Source organism: Sciurus carolinensis, chromosome 17, assembly GCF_902686445.1.
Source record: "Sciurus carolinensis chromosome 17, mSciCar1.2, whole genome shotgun sequence".
Taxonomy (NCBI): Eukaryota; Metazoa; Chordata; class Mammalia; order Rodentia; family Sciuridae; genus Sciurus; species Sciurus carolinensis.
Window position 1 is genome coordinate 17,915,851 of NC_062229.1, and position 15,923 is coordinate 17,931,773.

Genomic DNA, 15,923 nt, shown 5'->3' on the forward strand with positions numbered 1-15,923 from the left:
ACATATAAAATCTTAGTGCACCACGATCAACTGGGTTCATCCCAAGAATTCAAGGTCGGTTCAAATACTGGAAATCAATAAATGTAATTCACATAACAGACTTAAAGTTAAGAATCATATGATGATTTCAGTAGGTGTAGAAAAAGCATTTGATAAAGCACTGCTTCATGCTCAAAACACTAGAAAAAATAGGGATACTAGAACATACCTCAACATTGTAAAGTCTATTTATGCTTAGGTCATGGTCAACATCATTTTAAATGGAGAAAAACTGAAAATATTCCCTCTCAAATGTGGAACAAGGCAGGGATGCCCTCTTTCACCACTTCCATTCAACATTGTCCTTGAAACTCTAGCCAGAGCAATTAAAAAATTAATTAAAATTAATTAAAACCAAAGAAATTAAAGGGATACGAGTAGGAAAAGAAGAACTCAAGCACCAAGTAAAGTTGCATCCTATGGTGGTTCCATACTTAGTCTTTTGAAGAATTGCCATACTGCTTTCCAAAGTGATTGTACTAAGTACACTGTACGAGTGTACATTTCCTCCACATCCTCACCAGCATTATGGTACTTGTATTCTTGATAATTGCCATTCTGACTGGGGTGAGATGAAACCTCAGTGTAGTTTTGATTTGCATTTCCCTAATTGCTAGGGAAGTTGAACAGGTTTTCATGTATTTCTTGGCCATTTGTATTTCTTCTTTTGAAAGCACAATATCTTTATCTATAGTTGCCCTACTGTGCAATAGAACATGAGTACCCTTTTCTCCTATCCAACTATGACATAGTACCCATTGGCTAGCCTTTCTCCATCCCTCACAACCCCTCACTCTTCTCAGTCTCTGGGAACTACTGCTTACTCTGTGCTTCTGAGATCAGCTTCTGTGGATTCTACATTTGAGTGAGATCCTGCAGTCCCTGTCTTTCTGTGCCTGGCTTATTTCACTTAACACAGTGGCCTCCTGTCCTAGCCACAGGATGGATCAAGGACACCGATTTTTAATGATTATACAGCAAAACATTTAAAACATATGGAGCACTTCCTTGAATTTCACACAAATGGAATCATGCCATACATATTCTTCACTGTTGTGGAGCTCTTGTGATTCAGCAAATTTAAAATTTAACATTTCAAACCTGTACAGGTTATTATATGTCCTTATTTGCAAATAAATTAGCTAAAATAAAAAAAATCAAGCAATGCATGTCTCAGGGTACAATACAGGGCACATAAGACTAGTAACACTTACTGAGGGTGGAACTGTCTTTTCTAGATGGGAGGGAAGCAAAGGATCACATCCAGGTACAGGAACAGTGGAATTACATTCAATTAGTTCACATCAATAAATTTTTTTTTCCTATAAACTAGGAGATTAACCTTAAATGTACAAATGAAGTACATGGACCATAAATGATCTCCAGAGAGAACAGTGCTGTGTTTGCCCTCCACATCCAGTGCACCTTGGAAGCACAATGCAGACCTCACAGCTGAGGACAGACTCAGGAGACCAGCAGAGCTCAGGGTGACCCTCCACCCCCTATCTTATACTTCCACTTGATGATCGTGGTGTTATTTTATATCATTGGGTTTTAGGATGGCTTTGTACACAGCAATAGCTAACTACTGCAATAATCCAAGGGAAAAAGAACTGAGTGCAATAATAATAATCTCCTACTTCTGATTTTGACCTTTGTTTGGACACTTGGTGAGAACATTCATAATTACTCTGCTATTCAAGTTCCATTCACATAACTGTATTCCAAAGTGACTCCCATGAGCTTCCAGCTGACCTGGAGTTGTGGAGGGACGTGCAACTTTGAGTAGGGGATGGTTGGCTCCGAGTCATAAGGCTGGGCTGGAGTTCAGGCTCTCCTGTGAGTCATCCAAAGATCATAAATTGATTCCTGAGGGCAAGGGGATAATACTGGATGATCTTGTTCACTCACCTGCCCCATAGAGATTATGATAAAATTTAGAAAACTGGGAGACCCTTGGAGCAATAGGAAGAGTCTTATTTGCAGACAGTGCTAGACATATCCAACAGCAACAGGAAGACAATTCAATGAAACAACATACAGTCCACCAACCACTCCTGAAACCCAACGCATAGACCCTCCCACACATGGACGGTGACCTCCCACACCTCAGTGGGCAGAAACAGACAGAATGTGCCAAGAAATATTTTCCATAGCATTAAAATCACCTCATTTAAACTTATGCTTCATCGTTTGTAAGGTATTCCCTGACAGTGAGGCCATATTGAATCAATCCGTTTGTTCAAGTGTGTCTCTCCACATAGGCTACTTGGAAGCATCGTGGACAGTTTTTTCCAACGTGGTTTACAGTGCATAGAGCTGAGTCAGAAAACAGGACCCTAAGGAGAGAACGAAACCCAGTGACCAGTTACAAAGCAGCCTGGTGGATTGAAGTCCCAGGAAGGGCAGCGAAGGTCGGGGTGTAAAAAACAGCGACCAGGACGCAGCTCAGCAAGGTGTTTAGCCTGCACGAGGCCCTGGGCTGCAGTGCCAAAAGGAAGAGAGGAAGGAGGAAAAGGGAAAGAAAGAAGAAGGAAAAAGAAGAGAATGCATTATGTGAGCATGGGGGGAACCTGTGGCCTCAGAGTTCAAATACTACACAGCCGTGTAAACGGCTCCCATTTCCAAGTGCAGGGTGTCCCGGAGGAGTTGTGAGACTCATGAGCATTCTTTAGTAAAAGACAAGAAAAATAACCTGTTTTTTATGGTATTGGAGAAAAAATTATTCTTAAGGGCTGGGGATTTAGCTCAGTGTTGGCGAGTGCTTGCCTGATTCTCCTGAGGTCCTGGGTCCCCTTCCCAGCACTGGGGGGTGAAGGAGAAGAGAAAAGAAAGAAAGAGAAAGAAAAGGAAGGACAGGATCCCACCAACACGAACTTCCATAAGAATGGGATCCTAACTAGGATAAGATGTATTCCATGCTTATATACTTACATTAAAATGGATTCTGCTGTCATGTTTAGCTAAAAGGAACCAATAAAAACAGAAAATTATTCTTAAGAAGGCCGTGTTGCTCCAGGCTATAAGTGGGAAGTTCCAAATGTTTCTGACCAAAGGTTGGGAATAAGTTTGGGAAGATAGGACGTGGCCAAGGAAAACAAATTTGAAAGACCAGAAAGAACAGAAAGCCTAGTCAAGACAGTTACTTTAATCATACAGGGAAATTGATGTTGAAGAAGTGGAAATTACAATAATTGATCAAGATTTCAGTCTACAATCTGATTAAAGAATCACGGTTTTGGGCTCCAAAACTTTGAGACTTGAAATCACGGGCAACTCTTCTGAGGTGGACAAACTGGTCCTTTCCCAGGTGTGCTCCCAAGGAGTCTCCTCAGAGCACTGATGAGGTCCTTATTCCTCAGACTGTAGATGAAGGGGTTCAGCATGGGGGTGACCACGCTGTACATCACTGAGGCTGTTGCAGTAGAGCGTGAGTTTTGGGTCACTAGCAGAACTGAGGTACACACCTAGGCCTGTGCAATAAAACAAGGAGACCACAGGAGAGGTGAGAAGCACAGGTGGAGAAGGCTTTGTACCTTCCCTGAGCAGATGAGATTGCACGGATGGAGGACCCTATCTTGGAGTAGGAGTAAAGGATGCCAGCAAGGGGGCCACCAGCCAGCAACACAGATGCAAGACATACCACAAGTCATTAAGAAAAGTGTCAGAACACGCAAGGTGGACCACCTGGTTCCGTTCACAGAAAAAGTGGGGGATTTCCATATCTGTGCAGAAGGAGAGCCACAAAACCATTAAGCTTTGTAATAAGGAATTCAGGACACTCACGATCCAGGATGCCAGCACCAGCAATCCACAGACATGGGGGTTCATGCTGACTGTGTAGTGCAGGGGGTGGCAGATGGCCACATAACGGTCATAGGCCATCACAGTCAGGAGGAAGTTGTCCAACACTACAAATAATGTAAAAAAATAATCTTCGTGATGCAGCCATGCATAGGTAATGGCCTTGCTCTGTGTCTGGATGTTCACCAGCATCTGGGATGGTGGGGGAGGTGAAGCAGATGTCCACAGAGGACAGGTTGGAGAGGAAGAAGTACATGGGTATGTGCAGGTGGGCATCTGAGATGGTGGCCAGGATGATGAGCAGGTTCCCCAGCACAGTGACCAGGTACATGGTGAGGAAAAGCCCAAAGATGAGGGAACTGCAGTTTGGGTCCTCTGAAAATCCCAGAAGAAGGAATTCTGATACATATGTGTCATTTTTTGATTCCATGTGCTGCATGTAACTACCAGAAAAGAGAAACATGATGTGAGTAGTTTTTGTACCTGGTCCTCCTCAGAACATTCCCTGTGCCATGCCTGATTCAGAATTCAGGTCTCTATGGAAGGACTTGCAAACACTGCCTATTCAATAATTAAAATGAGCAATTCTTCATGCCCTCCAGGAACGCAGGCAGAGTTCCTATGTGCCCTGGCACTGTCCAGGTGATGCATGTGGTTGCTGAAATATGAATGTCCCTATGCTTCAGTAATGAAGAAAGAAGTAGATAAATTATTTTTGAAATGGGAGCAGATTATTTTTAATGTTTTCACCATAAAGGAATGCTACATGATTTTGGAGATAGATTTGAACCTTACAAAACTCACACATATATTAAAACATCACATGGCGTGCCATCAATGTGCACAAGTTTTATACATCATTTACAAATTATAGAAAAAGATCATATAGCATATCAGATTGTTATAATTGTAATGAAGAGAATGGTTGCAGTTAAAAAGGAGAGCAGATATGGTTCTGTTTTTATGGGGGTCCTGGCAAGACAGGTAAACAAGATGGCATTTGAATGCAGAGACCTCAGGTAAGTGCAGGGAACAACAAGGTTAACTCCAGAAGCAGGTGTCTGGCAGCAGGGGTGAGCAGTGCAAAGGCCCTGAGACTGGTGCTTGCTGCATACGTCAGTATTCACTCGGCGAGCCACTGGCAGACAGAATGAGCAAGAGGGAGATGGAGGAGAGGTTGTGTTTGAGATTGCTGAGGAAGGTTGCCTCCATGAAATTCTTGAGATATTAAGACTGTCAGGATTAAGAGGGTCACTTGCCACATATTGTCCCTGGTACTTTTGTTTTAACCTGCTTTATCATGGTATAGTTATATTGTATACATATCTAATCTGTGCCATCTGATGAGTTCAGACATGTGAACCCTGGTGGTCCATCACCACAATGAAGGTCAGAGACACATCCACCCCCTCCCAGAGCATGCCTGCATCCCTTTGTTTCTGTTTTTCTGTTTGATCTGCGGTCAGAAGACTGAAAATGAGATCTGTCCTCAAAGCAAAACTTCAAGTGCAGAATGTCACTCACTAGCCCTAGACACTGGGTTGCACAGCAGAGGACTGGAAACTGAGTACCCTACATAAGAGCCACTTGACATCTGTTAACCCGTTGCCCGTGCTTTCCTCTCCTGCCCAGCCTGGACACCACCACTCAGCTCCCAGCCTCTGAGTTCAGCTTTAGATGTCTCATGTACAAGCAGTGATGCAGAACTTTGATCTCAGAGTGATCCCAGGTGTCCAGGCAGGTGTCTCCTTCTTTCTCTGTTAGCTTTTGGGCACAATTCGACCAGACACAGAAACTACCAGAAAAGATTACCTAACATTGCAGAGTATAGCTTAAACTTATTTCCCACCAACTTAATTATTTTAGATAAATTCATAGATAATTGGAGTTGCTGAGTAAAGGGACACACGAGTCTGCTAGTTTTAAATTTTATTGATTTATTTATTTCAAGGTCCTGGGTCTAACCCTGGGACTCATTTACATTAGCCAAGTCCTTTTGCACTAAGCCACCCATCCCCCAGTGAATCTGCTAGTCTGTAATGTGTATTTCAGGGTGAATACTCAGGAAATTGGAATGTGTAAGGTTTACAACTCTACATGAAGTGCCCCCTTCCATAAACCCTTGCCCATAATAAACACATGTTTTATTTTGACCTTTATTTTGTGATCATGATTATGATTATGAATCATGATTATTTTCATAGCTCTGTTTATGAGTTATGACCACGCACGTGGCCAGGCATGTGGACTAGATGCATCTTGGGTATTATCCCACCTATTTCTGATGGGGACCCCATGATGCTTATTATACAGAACTCCCTTGTACAGAAAGGGAACATCCATACATATAATGAAACTACTGTGTCTAAAATGTATTCATGAGAAAAATGAAGGCAATCTGTGGTTGAGTGCAAAAAAATCTGTGTCACCAGAGGGCAGAAGACAATGGTTACTTGTAAACATAGAACCAACCCCCAAAGCAGAAAGGTTGTAAGAAGAGAAAATAGGTCTGAAAGAGGATGGCAAAAGGTATCCACAGGACACTAATTAAAAAAAAAATAAAGTGTAAATGGATCCAAGAGGGATGAGTGGAGGGCAGGGTGGGGTGGGAGCAGCACTGGGGACAGAATTGGACCAGGTTGTGTTCCATGCTTTTGTGATAATGTCAGGGTGTATCCTGGTGTTATATAAAACTAAAGAGAACAAATTCAAAAATCTGCAAAAGAAAAAGGTCTAAAAGAAAATTGATTACTACTAACCATGCAGAGGAACTTCCCAAACTAGAAATGCAATTAGACTTTTGGGTCTTTTTGATTTGACCACAAAATTTTTCCCAAATATATCTATGCATATATAGAAACACTAAATGGTAAGCAACAAACTTAGAAGGAAAAAAAAACTCCTCCATTTTATTTTATTTTTATTTTTTGGAAAAAAAAGTGAAATCACAAGATAAAACACTCAGATCTGGGTTGGGGTCGTGGCTAGAGCACTCACCTAGCATGTGTGAGGCACTGGGTTCCATTCTTAGCACCACATATAAATAAATAAAAATAAAAGTCCATCAACTAATATATATATATGTATATATATATGTAAATATATACATATATAAACTCAGATCTGATAAAAACAATGAACTTTCATAAGCAATTTGGAATTTCAAAGAGTAAGAACCTGGCTAACAAACAAAAGCATTGCAGCATAAAGCAATTTAGTTTTCCCTTTGACCTAGCAAATAAAACTTAGTTTGGTCATGTGAGTACCCAGCCTGAGTGAAGATATCGTGAGATGCCTGTCTCACAAGCTGTTGTTGCAAGGTGATGTTGGTAAGCAATCCATTAGTCTAATCCTGTAATGAATAAAGAAACAGGCTCAAACACACTTCACATTAAAAATAAGAGAAAAAAGACCTCCCCGCATGGCCCTCCACACCTAATACTCAATTTCTAACTCCCTAGTTGCAAAACTCTTTGGATGTGCTCCAATTTTATGTGAGATTGCTTATACCACTTCTTCATTCAGTCTCATCCAATTAGCCTCCCATCATAGAATTTTCAGCAATGATCTCTAACTGCATTGCAGAGTCTACAAAACACACAGCTCTCTTTTAACATAGGAAACACATTGCAAATTAGACAAGAAAACAAGCACAGTAACTCTCTGCTCTGGGCTGGGCTGGCTTGGTTCTCAGGTGACCTCAGGTAAATTTTTTAGACTTTTCTTCTTGCAGATTCTTGCCTGCAGAACCTGCTGGGGTCTTAGGACTCACCTGGATGGGGCCTCTGGGAAGAAGGTCTCCTTGTGGAAGTCTGGATTCTGGTCTGGATGGTTAAAGACGGAGAATGAAGCTCTGTCCCCAGACAAGACAGGAGGAAGGAGTGAGGCGCTGGTTTACTCTCTGTGGGATATTGCCAGAGCATCTATTTATAGCTCCCTGTCCTGTTCATCAGGTACATTTTTTTCTTGTTACTCCATCCCCTGAGCACGTGACTTCCCTGTGGACTTTGGTCTGAGCAGAAAGGAAAATTGTCCTGCTCATTCCATGTTCTCAAGAGACCAGGTTAGAAATCAGGTGAATTCAGTCTTTTTAACTTTCTCCATGAAGCCTCCTGCCCTCTGGAAATCCAATCTCCTCAGCACTTCTGCTGTTGCTTAGTTACAATGTCCTCCAAAGTCTGAGGTTTCCGACTCATTGGACTCCAAAGCCCTGGCTTGCAGAGGGGACACAGCTCCTGATATCTTCAGAAATTTTCTATCCCCTCTTCTTCAAGGAAGAGAACCCTGTTCGTTTGGTATAAAACCATGAGAAATCGCTACCACTCTTGGCTTCATGATGCTTTTTGCAAAACAGTTAGGTGGTTCATGCTCAGAACACAGATAAGCATGGTCATTAATATTTATGAAACATTTAATAAGAGATATAGGTGATATTTTTGTGTACTGTGTATTCAAGTTAGAATCTTGCAATCCTTGCAATTAAATCCTTGCAACTTAATTTTTACGTTTGTCTGTCATATTAGGGACTTGTCTTACAGTTGCACAAATAGGGCAGAGAGAAACGAAGAGATCCTCCCAATGTTATGAACTGATTAAGAACGAATATCAGCCACGGTGTTCCCAGTTCTCCTCCTCCAGGGCTGTGCTCCTCCTCCAGGGTGATGCTGCCCCCTCGAGACACTGCTGGTGTCTGGAGGAATTCGGGTTCCTAACTCCCTGAGCCCAACTTGGTGCTGTAGCTGGTGGGCTGAAGTCAGGGATGCGGCCCAGCATTCTGCAGAGTACCCTGACATGTGGTGTCTAGCACCAAGGTCAACAGTGGGGAGTTTGAGAAAGACTTTTCCAGACCAGAACTTCCCCAATATCACTTGGGGATCTTGTTTGAATGCAGATTATGGTTTGGGCGGTCAGGGTGGTAGAAATTGAGCATGCGTAACCAATCTCCAGTTACTATTGACCATTCTTTTTTTAACAGACAAAATTGTGTTCCTTTACAGCATAAACAATAATGTTTTGATGTGTACATTTATGTATATATATTTGAAATACTAAATATAGCTCATTAATGTACATATCACTTCACATAGTTGTCATTTTTGTGGCGAGAACACTCAATATCCACTCTTGGTTCTTTTCAAGATTTCAATATATTGTTAACTGTGGTTACCATGGTATGCAGTAGTAGATCTCTTATCTTGTTCCTCCTAACTAAATATTGTATCCTTTGACCAACATTTCCCCAATCTCCCCTCCCCAAACCTACCCACCCCTCCTTACTGCTATTCTAATCATTGCTTCTATAAAATTTTAGATTCTGCCATGTATGGTGGTGCTTACCTGTAATCCCAGGGACTTGGGAGGCTGAGGAAGGAGGATCACAAGTTTGAGGCCAGCCCCAGCAATTTAGTGAGGCCCTAAACCTAAACCATGTCTCAAAACGAAAAATAAAAATGTCTGGAGATGTGGCTCAGTGAGAAAAGTACCTCTGGGTTCAATCCCAGTACACCCCGACCAAAAAATTAGATTCTGCATTTTGAGTGAGGTCAGGTGGCATTTGTCTTTCTGCATCTGCCTAATTTCATGTAATAAAATGACCTGTTAGTTCCATGTGTTTTGTTGCACATGACAGAATTTCATCCATTTTTATGGCTGAATCATATTCCATAGTTTATATGTGCCAAATTTCCTTTCTTCATTCATCTGTTGATGGACGCTTAGGTGGAATACAGATTTTAGCTATTTCGAATAATGCTTCAAAGAATATAGATATGGAAGTATCTCTTTGAAATACTGATTTCATTAATTTTGGATGAGTATCCACTGGTGGGATTGCCAGATCACATGGTAGTTCCATTACTGAGCACGGAGGCTGTTATCCAGTGTCAGAGTCAAGTGCAAGAATTCCAAGGCCTTCTCCACCATGAACACCTCCACCCACCTCCGTTCTGATCTTAGGTGGTCAGATGTGAACTCAGTAGCTCAGCTTCTGCCTAGAAACGTTGACGCTTGCCTCTTGTATATGTCCTCCATATCAGGAAATTAAACTTACAGACCTTGGCTCCTTATATACAAACTTGGTAGATTCCCCCTTCTCCATGGAGTTACTGTGTGAGCTAAGTTGTAGGTTAGAGCCCACAGGAAATGACCTGCCCAGAGCAGATGCTCCACAGATAGCAGCCATTGTGAGCATCACCTTGCTCCTCATTGGCTCAGGTCACTGTGACATCACAAGGGTTTCCTGGCACAGGAAGTGAGTGCAGCATTGACCTGCTCCCGGGAGACAGAGCGTGGTGGAGGAGGGGACATGGTCCCAGGACCCAGGTGGGCAGTTCTGAGCCTGAGTCCACCACCCTATGCTGTGTTGGACTCATGGGTGCCATCTCTGACCCACTCATGAGGGCTCCAAGCAGGCACAGTAAGGGTTTTCAGCCTCTTCTAAGTTGCTTTACTATGTTCTGCTGTTGGGAAGATCTGCAAAGCTGTTGTTTTGGGTTGCATCAAGTGATTCCTCTGATCCTTCTCTTCCTCCTTCTTGCAAGTCTGGAGCATGTGATTCACAAATATTGATGTCATTAGAAATGTCTTGTCTTTTCTGTTTCTGCCCCATTTAGCATTTGTTTTATGTCTCACAATTGCGTATAGCTCCTCTTTTCTGTAGGAAGAGTGTGTCCCCCTGCCACCACTTTGAGCCATGACAGAGCCCACCTGATATGAGTGCATGTCCCTTGAGGGCCTCTGGATTCGGATGAGTGGATGATTAAACTTGGGTGTCAACTTGATTGGCTTGCGGGATGCCTGGAGGGTTGGTAAATTCCTTATGGGTGTGTCTGGAAGGCCCATTCTAGGGAAGAGTGCTGTGGGGGTCTGCACACTGAGTGAGGAAGACCCACCCTGAACGTTAGCCACACCAGGTAAGTGCCTGGGCCCTGAATGGGACCAGAAAGTGTAGGAAGGGGAGACTGCTTCTTCCTTTGGGAGCAGGGCTCATTCTCTCCTGCTGCTGCTGTCAAACATCAGACTTCCATTTCTTCAGCAGTTGGCATCAGGGACTGGCATCAGCCACCTCTGGAGCTCTTGGGCTTTGAGCCTAGAACTGAGGGCTGGTCTCTTGGTCAATCTGGTTCTGAGGGTTTCAGCTTCTAGGTCTGAGTAATCTGCTTTGTATCTCTTGTCTCCAGCTTGCAGAAGCCACAGTAGAAATACTCATCCTCTGTGATTGTGTGAGTCAATCCTATATCTCCATCTCCATCTTTATCTGTCAATCGTTTATCTATCTGTCTGTCTTCTGTTGGTTTGGATTCTCTGGAGAACCTGATTGACACATGTGACATGGGTTAATTTATAGAATGTGGGGAGACAAGCCCTGCAGAGGCGTCGTGAGAGTCTATCACTTCTATCTTCCTCTCTGTTAGGAAGGGGAGCGCCTCTTGCCTGGGGGTGTTCCTCAGCTGGCTTCCCCAAATGGTGATGTACACTGAGCAGAGCACAGCTGGGTCAGAGCCAGTAGCCTGCAGCCCACATGTAATGTTGGGGGGACTCCTCTCTTTATATGAAGATGTTGGGATCTGAGATGTTGTTATCAAAGCCAGGCTGAGCCTCTCGCCCTTTTTATGGTGCTTAAATCATTGAACTAACAGGTAGGTGGACGCAGCACTTTACATGCTCGTTTGTGTCTTCATCCCCAGATGAGTTGTCCATGGGAATTAAGATCAGGCTGGGTGGTAAGGAGGCAGATACGGGGGTAGGATAATGGGCACCAAAGCACAGTTCAATGGAATGTGTTTTAGTTTCCTGCAGCACAGTGGGGTGACTGTGGTTTTCAATAACCTATTATATATTCTATAACTAACTAGAAGAGTGGAGCTTGAAGATTCCAAACACGAAGTAATGATAAAGGAATGAAAATTTTAGTCACCCTGATTTGATCAGTGCATATCATATATACATATTAAAAAATTAAACTGTGTCCTATAAATATGCACAAGTTTAAAGTATTAATCAAAAAAATGGTTAAGAAGGTAGAAATGGTAAGTAGTCTGATTAGATTATTGCACTCTCTCTATATACATGTGGTGATTGTTACACACTGTGCCCCTTGAATCAGTACAATTAAAACGATGACCTGCTTGAGAGTGTCCCCTTTCCCTTTTCCTATCCTTCAATAACCTCTCAAGGGAGAGAGTGGGTCCTCTCAGGGAGGAAACAGACAGCATGCCTCACCTGCACTCCAGTTTTGTTGGGGGTCTTAGAGAAGTTTCCAGAGAGTCCTGCCCAGGTGTACCTCTTGACTTTTGATGGACAGCAGGATGGCATCAGACTTTCAAGTCCCCACTGCCATGACAACTCTAGGTCACCTTGGCCCCTGCTGACAATTCTAATTGGCTACTTAACCATAAATTCTTACAGAGTTATGGTTAGGAGGAATTATCCTTATCTCCCTGTGGGATCTGGTTTGTGAAAAGGGTCACAAATGTCTCCCCCTTCAGGGTAACTTGGGTTCCTCTTGTTGACATTATTTCAGGCCTGAATTTCTCCTGCAAATAACAGGTAGTTGGCTGAGGAATATGACATATCCTGTTCACTTAGGCCAAGCAGGGCTGCAGGTAAATTGCTTCTTGGAGAAGAAGCATGTGGGGGGTCTGCACAGGGGGCCCACTTTAAAGAATTATTCCCTTAGCCTCCTGTTCCCACCATCCTCATCTGTCTGTCTCTATCAGGATGAACCAGATTCCTGCTTCTGTTGATAGAGGGGTTTGTGCAGGCTATGGGCTTTACCAATTTCCTTCCGGGTTCATGTCTCACAAATTTGAAAAATAAAATCCACAGACAATAATGGAAGGCAAGAATAAACAGAGTAGGATTCATTTGAGTGAGAAGAGAAGAGATAGAACTCCCACAATGCAGGAGGGGAACTGAGAGCAGGAAAACCCTTTTGGTGTGCCAGACTAGGGCTTCTATGTTTTTGGTATGAGCATTGACCAAAATCTATGTTAAACAGGCATCGAAGAAGTACCAAAGCCGTTGGCCACGTCCTTCAGCCTTTGAGCTTTAATCCTCCTGTAACTCCCATCAGGATCAGTGCCACCTTCCATTTTGCCCCCAACCTGGGACAAAGGAGTTGGAAAGTTTCCACTTGGCAAGTCTCATGGTCTTTACATTTGAAAAAGGCCTCATGGGGCCATTCATGGTTCTAAAGATTACTCCTGGTGTGGTCTTTACAAGACCTTAATTTGGGCCCTGTACCCTAATTGCCTGACCATTGACCATTCTTTTATTTTAAATTATTTTTATATTTTTACAGACTGCTTTTCGATTCATTGTACACAAATGGGGAACATCTTTTCATTTCTATGGTTGTGCATGATGTAGATTCACACCATTTGCGTAATCATACGTGTACTTAGGATAATGATGTCTGTCTCATTCCACCATTTTTCACACCCCCACCCTCTCATTTCCCTCTATGTAATCTAAAGTTCTTATTCAATAGTTGTTACCAAAACGGCATGGTATTGGCACCAAAACAGACATGAAGAGCAATGGTATTGAAGAGAAGAAATAGACAAACCCCATAGAGTCATCTGATACTCCACAAAGGTGCCACAAACATACATTGGAGAGAAACAGCTGCCCCCCATAGTTTATATGGGTGCATCGTAGCTGTACATGGTGGTGGAATTTGTTGTTACAGATGCATGCATGCACACAGTTTAACAACAGAATTTGGCCAATATCATTCTCCTTTATTTCCCCTTTCCCTTCCCTCCTCCCGCCCCTTGGTCCCTTCCCTCTGCTCTACTGTTCTCCCTCCAGTTTTCATGAGAACCCCCACCCTGTCCTTTCATTTCCTTTTTCCTCTCTAGCTTCCACATATGAGAAAATAAGTAACCCTTGACTTTCTTGAATTTGGCTTAACAAAATGGTCCCATTCATTTTCCTGCAAGTGACCTAATGTCATCTGAGAAGACAGGCTTTTTAACAAATGGTGCTGGAAAAATAGATGTCCATATGTAGAAGAATGAAACTTCACCTCTTTCACCTTGCAAAAAATTTAACTTGAGGTAGAGAGAAGACCTAAGAATTGGACCACAAACTTTGCAACTGCTAGAGGAAAACACAGGTTCAACACTCCAGCATGTTGGCACAGGCACTGACTTCCTCCACAAAACCCCTGAAGCACAAGAAATATAACCAAGAATCGATAAGTGGGAAAGCATCAAATTTCAAATCATTTGCACAGCAAAGGAAACAGAGTTTGAAGAGAGAGTCTACAGAATGGGAGGAGATCTTTGCCACCTGCTACTCAGACAGGGGATTAATATCCACAATATATAAAGGACTCAAAAAACTTAACATCAAAACTCCCATAAAACCAAATTAATAAATGGGCAAAAGAACTAAATAGATGTTTCTCAAAAAAAAAAAAAAAGAAAGAAAGAGAAATACCCAACAAATATTAAAAAAAATGTTCAACATCCCCACCAATCAGGGAAATGTAAATCAAAACTATAATGAGGTTTCATCTCACTCCAATCAGAATGATAAATATAAATAATATAAAAAAATATTTAAAAATATAAAGAACATAAAAAATAGTAAATGCTGGCAGGGTTGTGGGAAAAATGATACACTTATATGTTGTTGGAGGGATTGCAAATGAGTTTACCCACTCTGGAAAGAAGTATGGAGATTCCTCAGAAAACTGGGATCCACCACATGATCCAGCTATCCCACTCCTTAGTATAGATCTCAAGATCTGAAACCACTATAGCACAATGACAAGGCCACATCAATGTTCACAGCAGCACAATTCACCATGGCCAAGCTATGGAGCCAGCCTGGATGCCTATCAAAGGATGAATGGACAAAGAAAATGTGGCATTTCACACAGTGGAGATTTACTCAGCCATAAAGAAGAATGAAATAATGGCACTAGCTTATAAATGGATGAACTGGAGAACAGCATGCTAAGTGAAATAAGTGAGATGCTTCTGGAAGTTTTTCTCTCACATGAAGAAACTCAAGCAACATAAGGGAAAACAAGGAGGAAGGGAATCCCTCCAAAATGGAAGGGAGATCAGTGGAGGAGAGGAACAGGTTTGGGGTAGGGAGAGAGACAGGAAAAGGGAGGAATGGTGGGAAAAATTGAACAAATTATGCTATGTACATATGTGAATATACCACTGTCAATTTCAATTTCTGCATATCTATAAATACTAATTATAAACAACCCATAAACAAATAAAAGACCAGTAGTAGAGAAGGGGAACATGTGAGGGAGGAGGGCAGGGAAAGATGAAGCCCTGGTGACTGACAGAGTGAATTATATTCCATGCTCATATGACTCTGCCAAAGTGAACCCCAATATCATGCATAACTATAATGCACTAATAATGGCAGAACACATTGTTTTATATGACAAAAATTGGGCTTTATCAAAATTGTGCAAGTTTTCTCCTCAAACGACTCAATGCATAGAATGGAAAAGGAAGCCATTGACTGGGAAATGACACTCACATGTGCACAAATCTGATAAGGAATTTACCTCCTCCTAGAAATTGAAAAGAAGAAAAATGCCAAATGCGCAAAAGACTTGAAGACCACCTTCAAAAAATATTTGGAAATGGTGACTAAACACATTAAGCAAGCATCTGCATTGGAGTCCACCAAGAAGGGCCCTGTCCATTACCCTCGGTCACATTTTGCCCAGACTCAGGGTCAGTGTCACCATAAGGTCAAAGGCTACACAGAAGTGTTGTCAGGACCCTCCTCATGATCCTGTCCCTCAGGGTGAAGATAAAGGAGGTCACCATGGGAGTGACCAGGGAGTACAGGATTGGGCAAACACCCCTGTCCAGGAGGTGTGTGTGCAGATGGAGCTGAACTGACCCCCAGGGAGAAAACTGAGAGGTGAGAACTTCAGGTGTATTTCCCTCCTGCTGTTGCAATCTGCAGGACAGAAGCCACACTTTTAGAATAAGAGGAAAGGGATCCCAGCAAGAGGAAAAAAGTCCTTGACACCTGTCACCATGTGTAGCAAGATGTTACTGTTGAAGGAATCATAACAGGAAAGCTGAACA